The 23,915-nt window shown below is 31.9% G+C and overlaps 1 protein-coding gene across 7 annotated transcripts in view; it reads left to right on the forward strand.

Annotated features, from left to right (window-relative positions):
• Positions 1 to 23,915, forward strand: part of LOC132695834 (latrophilin Cirl) — a 129,573-nt gene that overhangs the window by 33,356 nt on the left and 72,302 nt on the right. For 6 of the 7 annotated variants that reach the window (XR_009617893.1, XM_060660346.1, XM_060660347.1 and 3 more), the window contains exon 3: positions 5,451 to 5,525. The gene's annotated coding sequence lies outside the window, so the exon portion shown is untranslated. Of the gene's footprint in view, positions 1 to 5,450; positions 5,526 to 18,670; positions 18,897 to 23,915 lie in introns of those variants that run through there. The other variant, XM_060660345.1, reaches the window with a different exon arrangement.

Here is a 23,915-nt window from a genome sequence, read left to right on the forward strand (position 1 = left end):
TAATCTGCAGATATAATGCCATACAAATCTGCCCCTCTCACTCTCTGTCTTTCTCTCTCTTTTCCTCGTCATACTGACAAGGGAAAAGGCGATAATTTATTTCCAGGTTTACTCGTACGAAGACCGACTTTTTGTTGAATATAATGTGTTGTGTGTGTGTGTGTGTGAATTGTCACCCTAAAATCCTTGCAATATGGCGTCGGAAAGCGTTCGCCATTAAAGCCCTTTAAATGGCTCGGAGTACAAGGAATTTCCTCCTTTATCGTTTTAGTCTAATATCTGATATCAGAAACTGCTTTTGGTTGGCTAGTCACCAACTGTTACTCCGCGATAGCAATAATTAATTCCCTGTTAACAAAACGTGGCAATCTAGTTGAACCGTTATCTTTATACCGACCGGACTGCGAACATTATTTTAGAGATATTGTGCAGCCAACACTATCGCAGGTTGAATCAAAATTCAATTTTAGACGATGATACATTTACTTTGCCGTAACTAACCAAAATTAACCGTAAGCATCCGATATAATTGAACAACATAATTTTTATTAACGTCGGCGGTAATCGAGAATTAATAACATTTGATAAATGTTGTTAGAAGTTATAAACATAGCGTCCGTGGCAGCGATTTGATACACTTGTCTTAAAACTGGTCGTTGATCTTTTGGGAGGAAATTTAAAAACGCTCGTCGCACTTTTTAGAAATTTTCTTGGTTCAACGGACTGTACCCGTACCTGGGAATTTGTTCGACAATATATTGGCAACAGGGTATTTCATTTCTCTAATTAAAAAGATTGTAGGTAGTTTAAGAGACAATTGGCTTTTTTGACAGCCTATTTGTCGCCGGTGAAATCTAAAATAACTATATTTTTCATGTCGCTTACGTTTTGAAAGAAATTCTAGGAGCATCAGACGTACAACACGTTTAATAGCTATAAAAAAATTTAATTGATAGGAGTTATTGGCTTTATACCTCGCAGAAGCGTTTCCTCAATTCGTTTGGTAATTGTTTTCTATATGTTCTTTTATTGCTTCGCCTTTTTAACAAGCGTCACAGGCCGATTGGCGGCCATTGCGATCGCAGATTTTTAGTTTTGGCGCATTGCGTTAATGCTTTAATCACAGTCAATTCAATTAAAATTTTATATTCAAAAGTATGCGCCTAATGGCATCTCCAAAGAAAACCAGACAAGTCGGTGTCAGTCCACACACTGATCTTCTTCGAGATCGTAAAATCAAAAATTTCAAAACACAATGTCGATTTTAATGATAATTATTAATGATCAGACGCTCAATACTCCTTTGGAGAAGGAAAGTCAACACAGGATATTAAATTTCGCTTCAAACCTAACAGATGCTTTTGACAAGAGTCAACGCAGTATTATGTCATTTACTTGTGACTCGTTAGAATTCAAAAATGTTGGTAAAATAACGAGTAACGAGTAAAAGATTTCAAAATCATAAAATTTAAATTAGCTCTGAATTATAAAAACACAACAACCTATAAAAAGACAAAATTTGGTATTTTTAAATATAAACAATACCAAAAAAATTCCCGAAATAGATCATATTAAATACTTACCATATGAAAGGGGATTTATAAATAAAAAATGGCTTAGAATAAATGCGGGGATTGCTGCCTAAATTTAGATATCTTGAAGAATGTCTAGAAAGATATCAACTGCTTTATGTCTATCATCTACAGTATGGGATTTTAGGATGGGGTGGAATAGTTTACTCACATTTAAAGGCTCTGAGTAATACGCAAAAATGGTTCTTGGAAATAATATATGGTAAAAGAAGAAACTGTACAACAGACTTAATTTTCCAAGAGACAGAAAGTATTGGATATTCGGCAGTTTTATTATTTACAACTAGTAAAAAATGTTTGTAAAGGAAAAATTAAGCTGAAACAGAGAATAGAAAATTATCATAGGGAACATAGGGATAATGCAATTAACTTTAATTAGAATTATTGTTAGGTTTTTATAAAACTTCTGGATTCCTATTGCGTCGGTTTTTGTTGGCTCGAACTAGTTAACGTTTCGCCAATCATCCTGTTGGCTTCTTCAGAGCTTGATTGAAACTGTTCCTGAAGTTTTAAGAAAAGTATTACTATAGCCTGTGGAAGTTTCTTTGAAAAACTAGTATGTTTAGTAAGTGCACAACCATGACTTTTCTTATTTACCAAATTAATTTTCGATATGTATTAATTTCTAGTTTTGTTAAACGTATTATTATTATGTTATATTTGCAAGCATGCAAAAGGTAGGGTAGCTACAAATTTAGCAGAAGATTTGCTGCAGTTTTAATTAATATAACCAGGACTTCTCCATCTAACGCACTAAACCTTAATCCTTAAGAGAAGGATAATGGGAATTTAGGGTTTGCATCAAATCCCAGAACAAAGTCTAAGCATTTTAGCTTTTTAGTTTCCTAGATAAACGTATATTAAGTGTATGCTGAGCAAAATTTTAGACTTTTCTTTAAATTGCTTGTGATATGTTGTGTTTTCTCCTTCTTTAGTATTTTTTTATAGCGCAGGGTACAAAGGATCGTTCATAATCACGTGTCATATTGTTCACGGATATTTTTTGCATGTCATTAAGTCAGTCGTATTTTTCTCTGTGTAAAACCGGTGTTGCTGTCAACACCCTGAGAGCAGCATGATTGATTCTTCAGTGCGAAGGAACTTTTTTCCGTTTTGCTATATTTAGGGTTTTATTTTTCGTCTCGGCATTGGGAAACAGGTGCAAACTACACTTTGACTATTATAATTACCTTTGTACAATATTGTTTTCAATTTTTAAATAAAAGTGCATATTTTAATTGCAATAGAAATTTCATTCATTCGATTCGCTGCTGAGACATTTTCTCTTACTTTCCTTTGAGTATATTCTCCATTGTTTGGTTTCAAGATATATAATTTGTTAAAAAAAAATTCCAGCCAGTCGTTGTATTGGGGCCATGGCGGTTATCCGTGTTCTGTGGTCACTGATACTCCTGCTTTTTCTTTTTCAACGAAATTTGCCAAAATGGTGAGTTACCGTTTTCAGACTGCTGTTAAATTTTTGTCAAAACCAACCACTACTAAATTAAACAGTTTTACTTGGGAAACTAGCACCGGAACCGATTTTAAGTGATGCAAATTAATTTCTTCTAACTGCGTCAATTTAAGAAAAGCGTTTGGGAGATAGTCTTTAAAATCCTTTTATAATTCGGTACCTTACGGGATATCATTAAACTTCGTCTTTCACTAATTCGTTTGTTTTATTCGCAAAACTATTGTATGTTCTTAAAGTTTTAATTGCTGCCGTTCGACTCAATCTTTTTATGGGAATTAAAAATGCGAATTCATTTTTAATCCGCTAGAATTTCTCATAAATTAAAATAAATTGTAATTTTTCCCGTGCAGATTAAATTCCATTAGCTGCATATGTTCACTTCTCCTTTGTTAATAACAATTAATAGAGTTATGGTTTTTATAAAAAACTGTTTAACATTCTATTTAAGCTTAATCCGAATATCCGTAAAAATATAATTTGTTTGCGGGCGTAAACAAAAATAATCGCTTAAAGTTTTAGCTTTTCAAATTTATAATCTTGTCCGGATTGGAATTTAAGCTTATAGAGGGCGTTCCCAATTTTTTGTGGCCATTGTTAAAAAAACCGTTAAAGGAAATATCTGTGTTGTTTTACAGCCTTTCTATTTTTAAACAATTTCGCTTTTCTGTTCGTGCATTTATTTTGTACTGTGAAATAGCCCGTGTTTATTTATTCAATCCGAAAATTGTTTTTTGGATTGAATTTCAAAATGCATTTTTATTTGGGGTTTTAGGTCGCAGAAGGTGCTTCAGATAAACCTACATACAAAAAGTGCAGTCACCTTTGCGGATATTAACCACATATATTGAATAAATGCTCGTTGCCATTTCTGAACCGTTGATGTTTTTGAATTAAGCTGCTCACTTTCCAGTCAGTACACATTGAATATTTTCCTATGTATGCGCGCCGTATCAAAGAAAACGGTAGTTTTGAATAGAAGTCTTCGTCTCAGTAACCTGTTACGCCCGCGTCTCTAGTTTTGGTTAGTTTGCAAGATATTTCCGTGGAATGTTGTCGACTTTAATGAATAATGAACGTGTTTCCGTTTTAAGCGACAATATGAATAAGGCGAAAAATATATCCTTCATATTTGTCTCTAAAAAGTGCCGCGTTATTTTGAGCTTTCTAGTAAAATTGCAAAAGCTTGTTTCAAATTGGACTTTATTTATAATAAACAAATAAAATTAATATAAAACGAATTTAGTGAGTATTGAATTACATTACCATTTTACCACTAAGATACATTGATTTTGCCCTGTTTATAAAAATTAAATAAATCTTTGAACCAAGAACTGAGATACCGAAGTATGTTTTATGGAAATGTTAACTATTGTGTTTTATCAGATACTTAAAATGATTTTGATTATTTTGGTCAAAAGTAATACTTCTCGAAGCCTGCTGATATTAGCTCCCAATTCCGTGCCTGTTAACCACTACATGTAATAATTATTGACATATACAGAAAATTTATTTGTTTTTTAATCCGACATACAGTGTCAAAAGTTGTTGTTTTTGTAAATAATTTTTGTAAAAACTCTTTGGCGACACAGTGAATTTGATATTCCCCAATGTCTTTTAGCTAAAAGACGTATATCTGGCAGGAGTGGACTTTAAAAGCCGTTTGGTTTTATTTTTACTTGAGATTGAGTAAAAATTTTAAACTTTACCTTTTTAGATATGGAGAATAAGAACCTTTGTCGTAAAATTGAGCTTTTGACACTCTGTATATCAGAAATCATCCGGGTTAGGTCGTAATATTTTGCCATCCATATTTTTTAGAGGCACCCTGTATTATTCCAGTAGTAAAGGTCATTTCGTGGGAAATTACGTGCTGGAACCAAAATGGATATTTGCTTCGATGTTTGATTAACATTTCGCGTTGTTAAACAAGAGATTAAACTTTCGTCGAGAATCACCAAAAACCAAAACCAAAAACGGCGCGGAAAAGTGTTTCCTTTAAGCTGGAAACGGATTGCGTGCTTCGTAAGTTCCGCACACACACAACTCGGAAAGTTATTATAAACGTATCCATCGATTTTAAATTAGCTTAAATTCGTAGCGAAACGATGAAGGCCATTAAAATTAGAAAAGCGATTGGAAACAAAGATAATTGGTACAATGTTCGCTTAATTTTTTTCACTGTTAAATCTAATATGTGCATTTAAAAAGTGGCTAATTGGATTTTCTCACGGAAAAAAATAATTTAGACGTGTTACTTTTGCAAAGATAAGATTGAAAAATAGCTCGATACCCGGTGCAGGTTAAAAATGAACTTCTGATTGATAATGTAGGTCCGGTAAATATAAATGATATACGATTTTTGAATTTGAATTGTTTTATTACAGGTGTTTTCCTGGGGCACCGCAATGCGGAATCGTTTTCAACGGAAACCTGTAATAGATATCAAAAGATAATTTAAGGTGAGTAGGTTCTGTCTGTAATTTATTTCATTCAAATGTGGAGCGATAAAAAGCAAAATATTCTATTTTGGTCTCGCTAATATAATAAAATTAAATCGTTTAAATAATATTTTATTTTGGTAAGATAATTAATATACCTGTTTTAGGCATAATAATTCCCCCAAAAAAATTTTGGAATACTGACAAAAATCATCGATGATCAATCACTCTAGATAAAAGTTTGACTAATCTAAGACAATGCTACAGTATTGCTCCAATAATTGGCAGCTTTTACTTAAAAACATTTTAATTGGTTGTTCGCAGATACAACGAATATCTCAACGTAAAGTAAAACGCCTATAAACCAATGCCGCCATGTCTTTGGATAAGTTCTTGGTGTTAATCTATCTAATCTATTATATTGATCTAAAATAAGAAAAAATATTGATTAGGTACCTTAAAGGGAACCACTGCTTTGGTTGGTATAGATACGATATGGCCCAAATGAATATTATCTCAACAAAAATCTAGCAAATCCTTGGTTTTAGTCCATTGTTTTCCAATCATAGTGACATATGTCTTTAGTCAGTAATATATTATCTTGATGTAAGATAAGATCCTTCTTATATTGATTAGTGGATCTAAAGGTAATCATTACTTCGGCTACTGTAAATAGGATGTGGCCTTATGATTAATATTTTAACAAAAATCTATTAAATCCTTTAGTTTATTAATATATTCCAATCATAAGGACATGAGTCCTGCGACTAAGATTCACTTTTAAATCACTATGTTCATCTAAGATAACAAATAATATTGGTTAGTTAATCTATATGTAATAATTACTTCTGTTAATATGGATAGCATATGGCCAAATTGATATTATCTTTACAAAAATCTAGCAAATCCTTGGTTTTAGTCTATTATTATTTTCCAATTATAAGGATATATGTTTTGAGTCTAAGATTTATTCAGGAATCATTATCTTTATTTATCAAAAGAAAGAATATTGATTAGTTGATCCACAGGTTATCATTACTTCGGTAAATATAGATAGGATATGGCCCAATGAGAATATTATCTTAACAAAAATCCACCAAATCCTGGGTTTTAGTCTTCTAATATTTTCCAGTTTATGAACATATGTCCTGAGCCTAGGATTTATTCAGAATTGATTATCTTGATCTAAGATAAGAAAAAATATTTATTAGTTGATATCGCATAACATAAATAAATGCAAACCAATGAATAATAATCTTGCAGTGAACTAATTTTACAAAAATATTTGCCTTGATTTAAGATTATGAAATTGTCGCTGGAAAGGTGAAAAAAATAATACCTTGGGAAAATCTATTTTGACGAGAATAGATGAGCTTCAATCAAATAAGTGTCATTAATTGACGCTAATCAACAGTCAAGAAAATAGTTGAACCGCATTGAGAAGATATTTTTTCTTGGTGAGGTTTGTGATGTTGAAAAATATCAGTTACGCTTTTTAGAATATCTTTTGGCTAACTCAACGTTTTTTGTTTATAAAGCTCCTTAAATTAATAATTGTTTATTATATTTGTTATATTATTCAATATAAGTGCAAAAAGTGTGAGAAGATGTGAGATAATAAAATAAATAAATGCTAGTCTAATTTCTCTATACTTACAAGTATCCCACACGAGTGATTTTGCTGCTCCTATGAGGCAAGCTAGATAATTTAACACTAGATAATAATAATAAAAAAGAGAATGTTGTAGAATTGATGTATTATTTTTTTGCTCTTCTCTCCAAGGAATACCTGTTTGAAATTAGTAGGCAAACCCAATTAATCTTTTCCACTGGTATTCGATTACGAACGCATTCGTTTGACATTTGCGGAAGTTGTTTTCAGCCAGAAATTTTTCTAAGTAATATTCAATGACGCGCGATGTCAAGCGTTTGCTAAGATTCGAACGGATAACATTGAAGAAGTTTGCGCTATTTGAATATATCGTTCTAAACAAACGTAGTTTAAATATTTAGGTATTTGCGTTTTAAATACATTTTCAGGAATTAAAAAAAAAATAAGCAATTGATTCACGACCAAGGCGAGAGTTAAAAAATACAGGGTGTCAATAAAACGTACGGCTAAGGTGATTCGTACACGGGAAAAAAGATTGAACCAAAAAGCTTTTCAAAGAAACATGCGTAGGCTACCATATTACTATTTATAAAACTTCTAGATTCTTCCTGTGTCGGTTGTTGATGAATTCAGCTTGCTGGCGTTTCGCCAATAATTCTTTTGACTTCTTCAGAGCTTAACCGAAATTGGCTCGCATTCTACTCGCATTCTCAGATTTTTCGTTTGGTAGAAGAATTTATTTATCGTAGTCTTAAGGTTCTTTCATGATCTATGAGCCTAGTTCAGATTTTTCGTCCAGTTTCTCCAATGTATCCTTTGCCGCATGTGCATGGAATGTTGTGAATTATCTACGAATAATAATAATAATAATAAACACTTAAATTCAAGATATACTAAGTTCAAAAACTTTACAACTATCTTTGAACATAACGCAGATTAATTAATTAATTAATGTTTCCCATCTATTACATAATATGAAAAAAAAATGAAGTAGGATATTTTTTATGTTGACGATATGATCAGTCTGTGCGAATATTTTGAACCTTTTCCTGATATTCGTTTGTGTTCATGATCACCTTTATCTGCTTTTAGAATACGAGGTCTGGATTAGATTTTAGAGATTTTAGAGCAATGCGTTCAGGCTTTGGAATATTAGATTTAAGAGGTTTTGATTTTTTTGCGGTTTCAAATCGAATTTCATTTCATAATAATAGTTGAGAAGAGTTTGATGATTTCACTAGCGTTGACGTTGAATTTGATTCTGGGTAGAAGATAAACGAAGCTTAGTCATGAATCATGTTTGAAAGGGTATCGAACTCAGATGGAGACAAGATGGAAGCAATTTTAAGATGGAGAGACAGATAGTCATCCGAGACAATGTCCTTTAGCTCCGCCCTCCTCAAACAAAATATAAGCAGGTACAGAGTAGAATTTAAGCCAGTTTGAGTTATGCTCTGAAGCAGCTAACAGGATGATTGGTGAAACGTCAGTAAGTTCGATTTATCAATTACTGGAGGAATCCAGAAGTTTTTTAAATAACAACCAGAAAGTTGTAAAAATCTGTCTCTGTCGTGTTATCTAATTTGATAATATTTTTGACTCACCTTGTATAATTAAAACTATTTTTATATGTGAGCTATATTAGTATTGCGCGTTGTTGAAGCACTCTGTATATCCAATCTGTCCGACCCTCGGAAATGGCAGCGACCCCTTTCCTTTCACACGATGAAGATTTTTAATAGATCGAGCTTTCCTTTAGGTCCCTTTTTAATTTCAGCCTTGCATGGGTTTTCTTGCTTCGCTTGGCGTTTTTCGTCCCCTTTCCCCGCCCTTGTTTAATTACGGTTTGAAAAATCACCTTTCAAGCAATTTTTGCATACCTTTAATGGACTCTTGGAGACACCCAACGCGCGAATTATGGGTATTTTTTCTTTTCCGCGTAATGCATTTTTAAAATGTTCCGCAATGCATTAGATGAATGTTAAGTAATTAAGTGAAATTGGTTAGGAAAAAAAAAAGGGTTGAACAAATGAAATAGCGTGCTGGTTTCCATTAGAAAATGCGGCGGCGAAATAATGTTATGGAAAAAAGTGGAAAGAGATTCGTTTGTTGTGGGCGAATGAGTTTTGCAACGGCATAAAAAAACGTATTATTTGTCTTAGGGATATTATGCCTCGGGAACATGAACCGTTGCAAAATTCCATTAAATCCCTGAATTACGGTTCCGTAAAACGCCATTGTAATTGCGTTGTTATTAGTGATTTTAGGTTTTTGTTTATTTTCATAGTAGAAATTATTGAAAATGTAAAATTTTGTGACATTTAAATGTCTAAAATACGTTTTCAACAACTCTAATTATTATACAACGTGAGTAAGAAGTTCAATTAACCTGTAATACATTTCCAATAAACTTTTTCTATCATGTACGTTTTCTCAAACAGCATTGTTTCTAGATTGAATATATGTAATGTCACTATCAACTGTTTATAATAATTATGTAGGGTTTTCTTGTGTTGTCTGGGGAATTGATTAAGTCGCCCGGGTTGTTTGTGACAAAGTAAATTCGGCAATATTACGCGCACAATACTTCACAAGCATTCACAGTCGCATCTCGACATAAGAATTTGTCCTTATCGCGCCTTTAATTATCAAAATTCGTGTTTTGTTTATTAATACGTCTTTAACAACTAAGTCTATAAACTCGCGGCGCAACAATGCTTTTAGATTCGCCTTTTAAAAGTACGTACAAATTTTTGAAAAAACGTCGGGAACAGCTGTGGGTTCTCCACTATCACCAGTCATCGAGAATATATTTATGGAAGCCTTTGAGAAGAAAGCTCTCTACACCTTTCATCTAAAACCGAAATTATGGAAACGCTACGTCGATGATACTTTTGTTATTTGGCCTCATGGTCAAGAAACCCTAGTAGATTTTCTTAGACATTTAAACTCTATACACCCTAATATACATTTTACCATTGAGTGATATCCTTATCTATAGAAATTCAGACCTAACATTGGGTCACTGTGTTTACAGAAAACCTACGCATACAGACCGATACCACAGTTAGTCACATCACCATCCGGCCCAAAAATCATCGGTTATCAACTCTCTTGTTTACAGACCCGTAAAACTATCTCAGCCCGAGTCAATGAAAACAGAATTAAAACACGTTACCTCTGCTCTTCTCTCTAATAATCTCCACATTAAAGATATTAATGAAACCGAAAGCAATCCCGCACTTGCTATTGTTGTCCTCCGTTATATTGAAAACATCACTGATCACATATCAAGAGTTCTGAAGAAATACAACCAGACTTACCACTTGTCCAAAACTCTCTCAACATCTTCGATAGGTTCTAAAAAACTGAAATTATAATCGTGTACATATAACAACTATATTTTGAAGTACATTTGTCAACCAATAATTCAGTTAGCTAATGAAATACTAGTACAACTATTAAAAATTTTGAGAGTAATTGAAATAAATCGGCAGGCAAAAGATCAATAAAATGCGGGTGCAATAAAAATAAACATTTCAAATTAAATGAAACCAACTTTATATTTGGGTATAAGGTCTTATTTTAAGGAATTGATAGGTTTACGTGTTTTTGGACTTTTTTTATGGGTTAAAGGAGCAATTTTAAATTATCGGAGATTAGAAAGAAATATTGGAGATACACCGAAAATAACCGGCAAAAATCTGTCGAACGGAGATGATATATGGCCTGTAATAAAATTATATAAGATGATGGCGCAGTTTTTTCTGGAAAAATAGAAAAATAAATTTTCTGCGGTTGGTAGCTTTTTAGCAGTGCACCTTCAACGAACTTCCGCCATAATGGATGCGGAAAGCTTCATTGAATAGAGACCCCTTTGCATACAGGAATATTATTATCTGCATTAACCGCTCTAACAAAAAAATCGATCTGTTATAGAATAAACGAGATAAATTGGATTTTTGAGACGCATAACCATTAAAGTTTTCTGGTATCGGAACTGAATTACCTTACACGGTGTCCCGATTGTTGCCGGCTTCGTTAGGATATATACATACCTATTCAGTGAAGCATATTTTTCTGCATCAGGAAAAATGTATGATTAATATGATAATACCCGGGCAACGGAAAACTCAAAAGGAAAGCGCATCATCTTCCCTGTATATGTGTTCTCTTTTGTGGGCGGAGAGCTTAAAAATAATTATTTCCCATCGAGGGGTGAGAGCAACGAAAGCGGAATGGAAAACAGTTAATAAACATATTATATCGCTTCTGCTGCCTGTTTTCACCCCCCCGAGGGAGAGAGCGCATTTGATAACAATACTTCTAGAGGATAGCGAGACACGTGTATGACTAACACCACATGATCTCTAGTTATTATACTAAACAATTTCTGTTCCAGTGGCGTTTTGGGAAAAATGTCAATCAGGGGGTTGGACAGCTCAGCGTGAATTATTCGCGTTACCGGGATTATGTGACCAGAATATGTTTACAATAAAGGGATTAGAAATGCCGTATTAAGTTTGCTTTTCGTCGCCACCATTCAATATATTTATTTGTTTTGCTAAATTGACCGAATCTAATTTCCAGTCGTCTTATTGCGATTGGCGTCGCAATCGAGTAATTTCTTTATAAATTATTTCCGCGTTTTTGTATAAGCGGTAAAATAAAGAAACAAATTCATTTATTTTAATGAAACTGTCACGTTATATTTGGGGTTTGATATTTATTTTAAAAAATCGATTTTACGTTTCAACCCTGGAGATTGATTATTTTACCGTATTGTCATTTTATTAGGAGCGTAATTAAATTCGGCGTAACGGAAAAATAAATCTATTTCTTGTCCTATCACGGTTGGGCTATATTTATAGTTCAAATTGGTTCTGCTACTACCTCATTGATAAGTCACTGGCCGCACTGGCTTGAAATTATTATTTATTTATGTATTTGTTATTACTCCTGTAATATGAATGTTTTTGCAGGATATTATGATTAATATTGATATTACGGTTTGAACAACGGAGTATATTAAAATTTTAATTAAGTTTAAGCACTGCCAGTCTACCAGATTTACGTTATTTTTTTCTGGCAATCCTATCATTCAAAATTTGGTTTACTTTGTTTATTATTTGTCTATTAAACTTTTTTTTCTATTAAATTGTTCTTATTCGATATCGGAGTATGTTTCCCTAATAAACCAAAGCTAGTACGTATTCTTATATGCTTTATTTTGTTATTTAATATATTTCAAAAATTTTTTAAGTTTTAATTGTGAATATGACCTTCGTTTTGAGTATAACTAAGGTTATATATTATTATATATTAAAAAAATATTCTATACGTAGTTGTCAGATGCATTGAATCAAATTTGTCAGCAAAATGTCAATAAAACGGAGCAACTTTCTAATTGATAGGTTTACGTATTTTTGGACCTTTGTGTAAAAAGGGGCAACTTTAAATTATCACAGATTAGAAAAAAGTTGCATACCGTAAGTAACCGACTAAAATCGTTCATACATTCTCAAACTAAATGAGCAATGGACCGGCCTGAAATGATTATTTATTTATATATTTGTTATTACTATGGTATCTCAACATTTTTTGCAGGTTATTATGATTAATATTTATAATATTGGTGTTTGACAACGTAGTAGATTAACATTGTAAAAAAAAGTTCTCTTCACTGGTCTTCACTTTTCAGTTTACCAGACTAATTTTTTTCTAACAATTTTAGTGCTATTGCGTAGAGATATTAGAATCTTATTCAAAATTCTGCAAAAATCATTTAAAAAAAACTTTTTTTTATTGTTCGTATTTAATTACGATGATAAACCAAAGCTAGTCCTGATACTTATTTGCTTTATTTTATTATTTTATTAGTAAATAAGGTTATATAATAATTCTTTTCGTAGGTCTACATATAAGATAATAATTTTGCAGACAAAATATCAATAATATGCAGGTAACAAAAACAAAAATTTCGAATTAAGTAGAATCTGATTTTAAAGAACTGCTGTTTACATATTTTTGGACATTTTTGTGTGAAAACAACCATCAAAAATTAGTTATTTAACTGTTATAAGGATTTAATTTAGTAGAATTGATGAAGTTTGTTGATGATGAAATGTTTGTTCCGAGTTTTAAAATTTCTGTTTGAAGAGAATAAAATTACGCTTTTAAATTGCGTTTTCAATTTTATTGTCCTTCGTGTTTCAGTACTCATCGATAACAAACGGTGGGCGCGAAAATGAACTAAGTACGTAAAAATATTCCAGACCACTATCCGGTATTAATTTTAACCCGGTGAGATGGCTCGTTAAACAAGAGCGGGCAAACTGAAAAATCCCCGTGAAGTTTCCATACTTAATTTGCTCTACCCGGCATAATTTTTATTTTATTCTAAAAATGAGAGAAAAAATTACCTTAAAATCGTTTTTCCGGCGTTGTAAACATCCGCAGATGAAATTTAAATATTCCGCGGAAAAACGTAACTATAAAAAGTCCGTTTGTATTTTATGACATGTAACAAATTTAATTAAAATTAGAATATTCCGCGTGTTACATTTCTGGCTGAGGGCTATATAATGCCGGAAAAGCGGTTATTATTTTTTCTGTTCCTACTATCGCGTTGACCTCGAGGAAGATTTGAGGGCTTTGCGGGGATCCTTTTATTTTTGTCATTTTCTGCGGAAAATATGATATTAAGGAAATAACATTTCTTTGAAAACTTTTTTATTAGACATTTCGCATTGTCAGCGCTTGAAAGTTAAGATTATATTTTCGTGAAGTTCGTAAGTTCCGAAATTCACCACGTAGTGAATAATAACTTGAGGAAGTGATAACGATACGTTTTTAGAAACGGCACCTGATGATATTTTTTAGATTAATATTATGGCCTCAATAGTAATCGATTAAATTTTTCTTGTCTCATTACTAGAAGGTTGTCTACTGTGTTGTGGCATACGTATAATTACTAATTTTAAGGTGAGAACGTTAAGAACATATTGCGTGGCCGCTCGTAGATCTATTTAAGCGATATCTAAACACCCGAGCAGTATAATACGTTTGATAATTTAAACCAATAAATGCCAACCATATTATCCACATTGTATCAGGCAGAAACAAATGGCTTTTGCATTAGGAAAATTAACTTTTTTGACGCTCTGGTATATTTCGGGCCCGTTTCTCCTAGCGGCTTCCAGTTTTTGTGAGACGAATAGTATATATACATACAACGACACCCACATCCTACCCAGATTTATTCAAATACGTAGTTTTTATCTGGCGATAATTTTCTGAATTAGCTTTCAGGGTAGACGGTTTTTTGTCGCTGATAAGCCGCTAACGTGGTATTGAATATGCTTAGAAACCACGCTTAAGCGAAGCTGGTGTGTGATTATAGAAAAGATCACCATTTACAGCGGAGTAACAAATCACACCTGTAACAACGCCGGATTTCAATATAATTTATTTCACCATCTTATAAAAATTGTATCTACATCCCGTTCGATATGAAGTATGGATTTACGAGCGTGAAGGCCGTCGCTTTTAAAAAATTAATTAGTTGAGAATATTAAAAACAAACATGATTCCTATTTTATGCTCAGTGACAAGGAGCATTAAAAAATAATTTCCCATGCACGTGTTAGATTTTCTTTAGAGTCCGGTTTTTTAGACATTGATCGTGCATTATAAGTTCGCTACTTTAGATATCATATTCCGTTATAACTTTTTTATTACCATCAACAATAATAAAATAATAATAACGAAAATTTTTACTTGATTGCTTTGATAAATGTGCTACATTTTATAAAAACATATCTAGACTTAGAACAAAATAAAAAGTTATCTATACCTAGTTTCTTAATGTGCGACAGGAATAACAGGTTATATCGTTAAGTTCTAATAAATTGATATGATGATAGTTTCCGATAAATTCTGTATTTCAGATTTTAAGACCAAACACCTCTAATCATACCTAAATTAGGATCACACTAATTTTCATACAATAGAAAGACGAGTTTGTAGAATAAAAATAATTTTACTGCGGTATTACTATGGGTAGTTTATAAGAATAATAATTATGTATAATAATATATAATGTTAGAGTTGTTCTTGAGTGAAGGTTGTTCAATAATAGTTTTTTTTTAAATTTTATTCAATTTTTCGATCGCAATTCGGATCTTTATCAGGAATCTAAAATACATAAAAATATGAAATAAATTAAATATTTTTTAAACAAATATTTACGTAGAAACCTAAAAACTTTACAAACCATGAATTTAATTTTAAAGAAACTAAAATTTTAGCACGAGATAGTAATTATCAACAATGAGCATTACAAGAAATGATTTTTAAAAAAAATCTGCAAATGATCAAAAAGATATTAGTAATTTGAAAATAATCCAATCGTGTTGAAAATAAACCAGTAATTAAATAAACTCTTAGCAACTTATATTTAACATAACTTCAAAGTCATAATGTTAATAACAATTATTTCATATTTGTGCTGTCTAAATTCATTCAAAATATATATTATTTATATAAAATATTCAATTTACTTAATATTTGTATGTATTTTAGATTCTTGATGAAGATCCTTATTTTGATCGAAAGAACCTTCACCCAAGAACAAGTCCGACATTATGACGTATTTTAAGGTTAAAACTGTTATAATAATAATTATAAATTATTAAAATTTTCGAAATGGGCAGATAATTGAGGTATTAATTATTCTAAGATTAAGTAAATAAAACAATTGCCGGAATGTAACTATGATTGTAATTTTAAACACTGAGGCACGACTTTACTTCATTACAATGAAATAAAAAAATAATAAAATTTTTGAAGCATTTATCAAAAAAAAAATTCATAAAACACGGTGTTACTTCAAGAGTTATTAAAATAAAATATAGATCTTGAAAATATTGTTTCTTTTAACTAAAAAACTCGTTAACGCAGAATATGTCGGAATTCCATCAAAAGGGAATATTCCCTCGTAAGGTTTTTAATTCGACAGGTGACAGACGCCCGTTGTGGGTGCGTCGATATTTTCGGGAAATGATGAATGAAAGAAAATGGCAATAATTTAATTGCTCAGAAAAAAAAACAATGTTTTTATTCGATTATCGCTATCCGACATGTTTTTACGTAGGCGTTGTACCATGCGAAGGTCCTGAATTTTTCAACAAACGTTAGGACAAAGTTTGTGTTCGGAGAACCCTCATCAATATGCGCTACCAATTCTATTAAATAAGCTGGGGGACTTTTGTGTATTAAAACTAATTTCGAGAGATGATATATTTCGGCGCTTTTCTAATGTTAACGCCAAAGTTCGGGGCAAAGCGAATTTTAATGAATTGAGTAAATTAACTGAAAAGAACGTTTAATGGCCGTGATTTTTAATGAAGAAGGTGTGAGATCATCATTTAATATTGTAAAATTTTATTTGTTGGCACTTCTTATTGACACAAAGTTATGAACCGGCCGAATATCCTTGACGTATTGTGCCATAAGGCAAATAAAAATAAACAAATCGATCTCCAAGTAGTATAGTTCGAGGTGTTTATTTTACAAGGAATTATTTAACGATACCCGTTTAGAGATCGTAAAATATTAAACAGTGGTAAATGTCTTTTGAGAAGTTGAGATAGGCCAAATATCTTGCCTCTTCAATTTCTAGGTGATCTTTTTCTTAAAAGTTGTAGTTAATTATTTTAGTAGTGATTGAGATTAAATTTTAAAATTTGAATTTGAGTGATTAAAAGCTAATAACTGTTTGGAGTTGCTAATGATCTTACTCAGAGTATTTGCTAGTATGTGCTAGTTTTAAATATAAAAAATTATAACAACCTTTCAAGCTTGGAAAGGGAATGTACCGTGCGTACAATTCATCTTGATGAAATTTTAATTGGCTGTAACTTTTTGGTTTTTAGAACAAAAAAAAAACCAAATGTAGGGATTAGTAGCCAAGTTTTTTTCCAAGTGGCATATAAAACAAAACCCTATCAATTTTCTGACATATAAATCTACATCATATTTTTTAAATGGAACACTCTGTATATTATGTATGTGTTTAATAAAATATCTTACTCCGATTACAATTATGTAACACACTTTATATTTCAGTCCCTTCGTTTATGACAAATCGGCAAAAATAGGAAATTTCAAAGAGTGCCCTGACTGACAAATAAAAATATGTTTATGTTTGACATATTAGTAAACAACGTGGATTATTGTCAAGTCATTCTTGTTAAAAGTGTCTCTCTCGAATTTAGCATCCGTGAAAGGAGTGATATGTTTGAAATATACTTTCTGAATAATAAAAGTGCAACCGCAGCTTCCAGAGCGCCGAGCTCCTCCAAAACAGATATTTCCAAGGCTGGCAAAGAAATTTGCAGAACACGGTAACGTATTAAATGCTAAAAAGGTATGCCGGAATCGTAATCTTTTAAATGAAGACAATAAGGCAGACATATTAGTAGCAGTATATGAAGAGGTATTTCTCGGGTATCGAACCACTCAGTTTTGAAAGAGTATAATACTAATAATAATATAATTTTTTGGACTGATGAAAGTTCATTCACTACAAGAAAGGGTTGGAATAGACAAACTACGCGATATTGGTCTTTAAATAATCCTAGATAAATAAACGAGTTAAAAACCCAGGGCCACCAATCAATTAATGTATGCTGTGGTGTCATATTTTGGGTTATTGGCCAGCCAATAGCCCGGACATAACTTTAATGGATTTTCTCTTTTGGCGACACATAAAAAATGAAGTGCACAGAATTCTTTGTAATAATGTCGTGGAACTTCGGCAAAGGACAATCCGGAAACGTTACTAAATGCAAGACGTCATACAATTAGAGTATATTAGAAGTGTGTTCAGGAAAATGGTGGCCACATACAGCAGTATTTAGAATAGGTATTTTTTGTGTTTTGTTCTATTTTTTGTTTTGTGTTTTTGTTCTACTTTAATTTGTATTTAATTGACGGCACTCCTTGAAATTATATAAAAATGTCCTATTATTAAAATATATGATGGGAAAATTGGTAGTGTTTTGTTTTATAACGTCACTTGCAAAAAAACTTCTCTACTAACCCTACATTTTGTTTTTTTGTTTACCTTGGTATCTCTAAAAACAAAAAATTGAACGCACGGTACAAATTATATAAAATTGTAGATGCCGTTAATGCTTTCTTTAATTCAGAAAAGTACAAGTGCCAAATATATCGATTATTGGTATCAACCAAAAAATAAAATGCGCTTTTGGTTAGTAATGACCTCCTTTATCACCAATTTAGTTGGGACTACGTCTTGTCAGACGCCTTGTATAAATGAAAATAGCGCATATAAATGGCGTAAAAGTCGACTCGCAAGCCGATAATGAAGTTGCAATGAAAAATCTAACAGCAAACGAATCGGTAACACGTTTCATTACAAGTCTAACGGAATCCTTAAAAGCCACGAAAAATGCGGCAACAACGGCACCGCCGCGTGCTTTCGCGTTCCTTGTTCAAAGCTCCGTTTCAAAGCAGTCCTGCCTACGATCGTGTCTGAGTACGAGCGTTTTAACTACATATTTCGGCTGTTCTCTCGTTCAAAAAACATTCCTAATGATTCTGTAGCCATTTTTGTTTGATCCTTTTTCTGCTCGAATGTTGTTTTCTACCTTTGTACACATGCCATGCTTGCTTATCGGTGTCTCGATCAATCCGAGTGTTGTGGAAAGTGAACGTATGTTATTCCTTGGCGATGGATTATTATGTTAATAAGAGTAAGTTTCTCTATTCATTTTTGTTGCGGTTGCGTTTTTCAAGTTTCAGATCATTTTACTACTAACGGGCGACTTATTTTTGCGGTCAAATAAAAGAGATTTGATGCTGATTTTGTTGGTGATTTTAATGATAGGCTGAACAGGAGTTTTATCAAAATAGAATTGCATTCGCAACTATATAGTTTGGAATACACATTTTTCAATCGACCACGTTTTGTTAAAATTTAATTTTAAGATGAAATAATGGCAGTGGTTACCCTAAATGACGCCTTTCAAAAATCCGACGGATCGCTGTGACGTTGTCCTAAGAAGAATTTGGAAATACCAGCCCTTTTAATGCGAAGTAGGCCCTAATTTGTGCAACAATAAAGGAGAATTTCCATTAGCAGTCCCTGTTCTTCCACTTTAATCAAAGTTTGCCAGCAGTTATCAAATTAATTACTTCCACTTTGTAATCGATTGATATGAAATTAATAATTGTTCTAAACTCAAACGAGTAAGTAAGTGATCAGGGAATAAAGTTACATCCCACATCTATCGATTCTGTTTTTATATATTCAAGTCGGTATATAAGAAATGATTTATAAAAAAATTCTGTAAATGATCGAAAAGATATTACTAATTTCAAAATAAACCGATAATTAAATAAACTTTTAGGAACTTATATTTAAATAAATATATTATTATTATTATTCTTCCTCTTTAATCAAAGTTTGCTAGCAGTCGTTATCAAATTAATTAAACCCACTTTATAATCGATTGATATGAAATTAGTAATTGTTCTAAACTCAAATGAGTTAGTGATCGGGGAATAACGCTGCATCTCACATCTATCGATTCTGTTTCATATGCTTCTAGTTTTTATATATTCAAGTCGGTATTTTTATTTCACACTTTGAAATTTAATTTCGCATTTCAGGTAATTTTTACGAGTATGTTCTTACGTTGACGGTTTGCATTTTTTTGCCCTTAATAAAGTTAATAAAATAATCCCATATCCTACAAATTCAAGTCTAGAAATCGATTTATACAGAAACAGTTCAAATGCTGAAACGTTCTAACTCTAAACTAGTCATTGAGTTTACTACCGAATTAATTTAACAGTTATTGCTCTATAAAAATAAAAATCAATCGGAATGTGTTTTGTTTATATTCGTTTCGTTTTTCATTGCGTCATAAAATTACTTAATAGAACACTTAAATTTGGGCGCGACCGGTATAACAATTTGATCGAATTAAATAACGTAAATTTATTAACAACGTCGTTATTTTTTAAACAATAAACATGAAAAAAGAAATTTGTGTTTATCGTGTTTTTTTTTTGGCAAAAGCTTTTGAGTCCCGCTGCCCATACGTTTATAAAAATTTAAAATGAATTTTAGGCAGTTCACTTTTTTTTTTTTATGTTAAAATATGATTTACACACGGTAAACAGCTCGGGTATGTTTTACTGCAATAATTTACGCTGCGTCCGCTGCTTACGTTTATATACCGTTTTGTTTGGATAAAATAGTTCGGCCTTTTCAAATGCAAATTTCCGTGTGAAGTAATTTCAAAGTTAGCAACGTGTATTTTCTATTGAACCGGCAGAAAATTAAATGGGACGACAGAAAAGTGCGTCGAGCTTTTATAATTTATAGGTTTCATATATAGGAGAAATAATTTGAAATATTTTGCGAGCACTGCGTAGAATGCATACCCAGCGTTGCCGATTCTTTAAGTTGTTTAAATAAATTTCAGGCGTAACGCTTGATTTACCGTACTTCCCCATTTTTAATTGTCGATCCTTCCCGGTGCTCCGTAGAACGTTTTATTAACTTGTTAAAACTCGAAAATTTTACTCTTTATGTTGCGACAACAAAGGAACTAAGATTTTTTAGAAAATATTTCAAACTTAATATACATCCCGAAATTAACTATGAACTACCGCCCATAACTTCGTTTTGGGGATACGAAACTTGCGAGAATAATTAACTAAGATTTGCTACAGCCTTCATTAATTTTTTTAGTACTTTTTACTAAATCAACAAACGTGTAGGTGAAAAAAGCTCTTGGTAATTTGCAATTATTATGTTTATAATATCATATTTAAGCGATTATTACTTTTATTTCAAGGATTAGTCGTGATATATTAAACACAACTGTGGGTTAAAATACCTTATTTTAATTCCAACATTTCTGCTTTTCCTATTCTTATTACACTTGTAATAATATATTTCGCGAGAAATATTCTCCATTTATCGTAGATGGAGGTGGTTTGTAATTGTAGGTATTTCGTAAATCTTACTGCCTTTGGTAAAGGTTGCAAAAGTTGTTTGATAGTATTCTATATATATATATATATATATATATATATATATATATATATATATATATATATATATATATATATATATATATATATATATATATATATATATATATATATATATATATATATATATATATATATATATATATATATATATATATATATATATATATATATATATATATATATATATATATATATATATATATATATATTCTCACGTATTGATTCACGGATGGAAAAATGTGATGACACTATATTCCGGGATATCATCCGTTCGCTCGTTGAACTCCGACTGGAATCCTGCAAATCCTGCATCCGACTGGAATCCTGCAGACGTTTCGCCAAAATCTCACTTGGCATCTTCAATGCTCGCGCTCCGAAAACACTTCGAACACTGCAGGATTCCAGTCGGATGCAGGATTCCAGTGGGAGTTCAACGAGCGAACGGATGATATCCCGGAATATAGTGTCATCATATATATATATATATATATATATATATATATATATATATATATATATATATATTCTCACGTATTGATTCACGGATGGAAAAATGTGATGACACTATATTCCGGGATATCATCCGTTCGCTCGTTGAACTCCGACTGGAATCCTGCAAATCTTGCATCCGACTGGAATCCTGCAGACGTTTCGCCAAAATCTCACTTGGCATCTTCAATGCTCGCGCTCCGAAAACACTTCGAAGTGTTTTCGGAGCGCGAGCATTGAAGATGCCAAGTGAGATTTTGGCGAAACGTCTGCAGGATTCCAGTCGGAGTTCAACGAGCGAACGGATGATATCCCGGAATATAGTGTCATCATATATATATATATATATATATATATATATATATATATATATATATATATATATATATATATATATATATATATATATATATATAACAGACCATAAGTAAGTAAAATTTTTAGGTTTTGCATGAAACTATATAAAGTTTAGGGCGTTAAATATAACGAATATATATATATATATATATATATATATATATATATATATATATATATATATATATATATATATATATATATATATATATATATATATATATATATATATATATATTCGTTATATTTAACGCCCTAAACTTTATATAGTTTCATGCAAAACCTAAAAATTTTACTTACTTATGGTCTGTTCATAGATATAAGAAAGTGACCAATTGTTTTAGAATGGGATGATCCAAGGGTGGTCATTAACATACAATGCATTAATATTATTACCTAAAGTTTCGGAATTTAAATTCAGGTAAAATTGTGGTCCCTAATAGAAAATAATTTTATTCCTACCTGTGTTTAATATTCTTTGGCTTGGTATACTACTTAATTTAAGTTTATTTGCAATCATTCTTATTTCGTGTGTAATACAGCGTGTGTTGAATCGTGTGCGAATTATGCAAAATATGTGCAAGTCTAATGTATCTCAGGAGATGCTCGCGCCTAAATAGAAAACACTATTCTATTGAGACTAATGAAGTTATAAACAATGTTTATTTGACTCTCATTGAACGTGGTGCCAGCCAGCAAGCATCTTTAGAAGAAACGGCCACATTGGCGAAAATTCCAACATCAACTGTATGGAAAATTGTGAGTAATCCCATTTCAGCCAGGAAAAAAGAAGCGATGCTGACATTTTCTCGAGTGTAGATGAAAGTGATCAGGATATAATACTGCGTAAAATTTACCAGTTATACGAGGAACAAAGCGTGCCTACATTAGATATCTTAATTAGGAGGCTTGAAAAAGATGAAACCGGTCTTAAATGTGACAGAACCTCCTTATGGAAGTGTATTGAACACATGGGTTTTAGATTTTAAAAAAATGACAAAAGGCAAGTTTTAATGGAATCTTGTAGAATTCAGAAATGGCGACTGGAACATCTAGAAAAAAATAGGATTTACAGAGAACCACAAAGGCCAATTATTTTACTTGGATGAAACTTGGTTCGACTCTTATGATACCCCGGAAAAGGGTTGGGTTGACTCAACTGATAAGTGTAAAACAAACGCGCCATCAAAAAGAGGTAAAAAAAGAATAACTATTTTGCATGCTGGCTCTAAAGATGGTTGGATTCCAACTCTGATTTCTCTGTCTACGAAAAATATTAAAGATTCTTCTCTGGATTACCATGAAGACACCACCGCTGATTTATTTGAAAGTTGGTTTAAAAACAAACTAGTTCCAAACATTCCTCCTAATAGCGTCATTGTAATGGACAATGCAAGTTATCACAGTAGGTAGTTGACTAAACCCCCTTCCTCATGTGACACAAAAGCAACAATCAAAAATGTACGTATGTATGTATGTATAATAACGACATTTATTTTCACGAAGATTATATCAAAAAGCAATTAATTGAGGTTCTATAAAGCTTGAACCTACAAAAGGAATACATCCGTGATAATGCCAAAAATTTAGGGCATACAGTTTTAAGGCTTCCATCTTACCACTGTATACTTAATCCCATCGAACATGTTTGGCATCAACTGAAATCTGCCATTCGTCGTAACAACATTTTTCCCAGTTTTAACTCCAATGTCTTCAAACTTATAGACACCGAAGTTTTTAACATCCCTCCACAAAGTTGGGCAAATTCTGTTAAACATATAGAAAAGGCAGAGCAATCGTATATCCCTATTGCAAATAATATAGAACAAATAATAATTAGAACAGGCGATGATAGC

This window comes from Cylas formicarius, unplaced genomic scaffold (assembly GCF_029955315.1).
Source record: "Cylas formicarius isolate icCylForm1 unplaced genomic scaffold, icCylForm1.1 PGA_scaffold_12__32_contigs__length_19106922, whole genome shotgun sequence".
Lineage (NCBI taxonomy): Eukaryota > Metazoa > Arthropoda > Insecta > Coleoptera > Brentidae > Cylas > Cylas formicarius.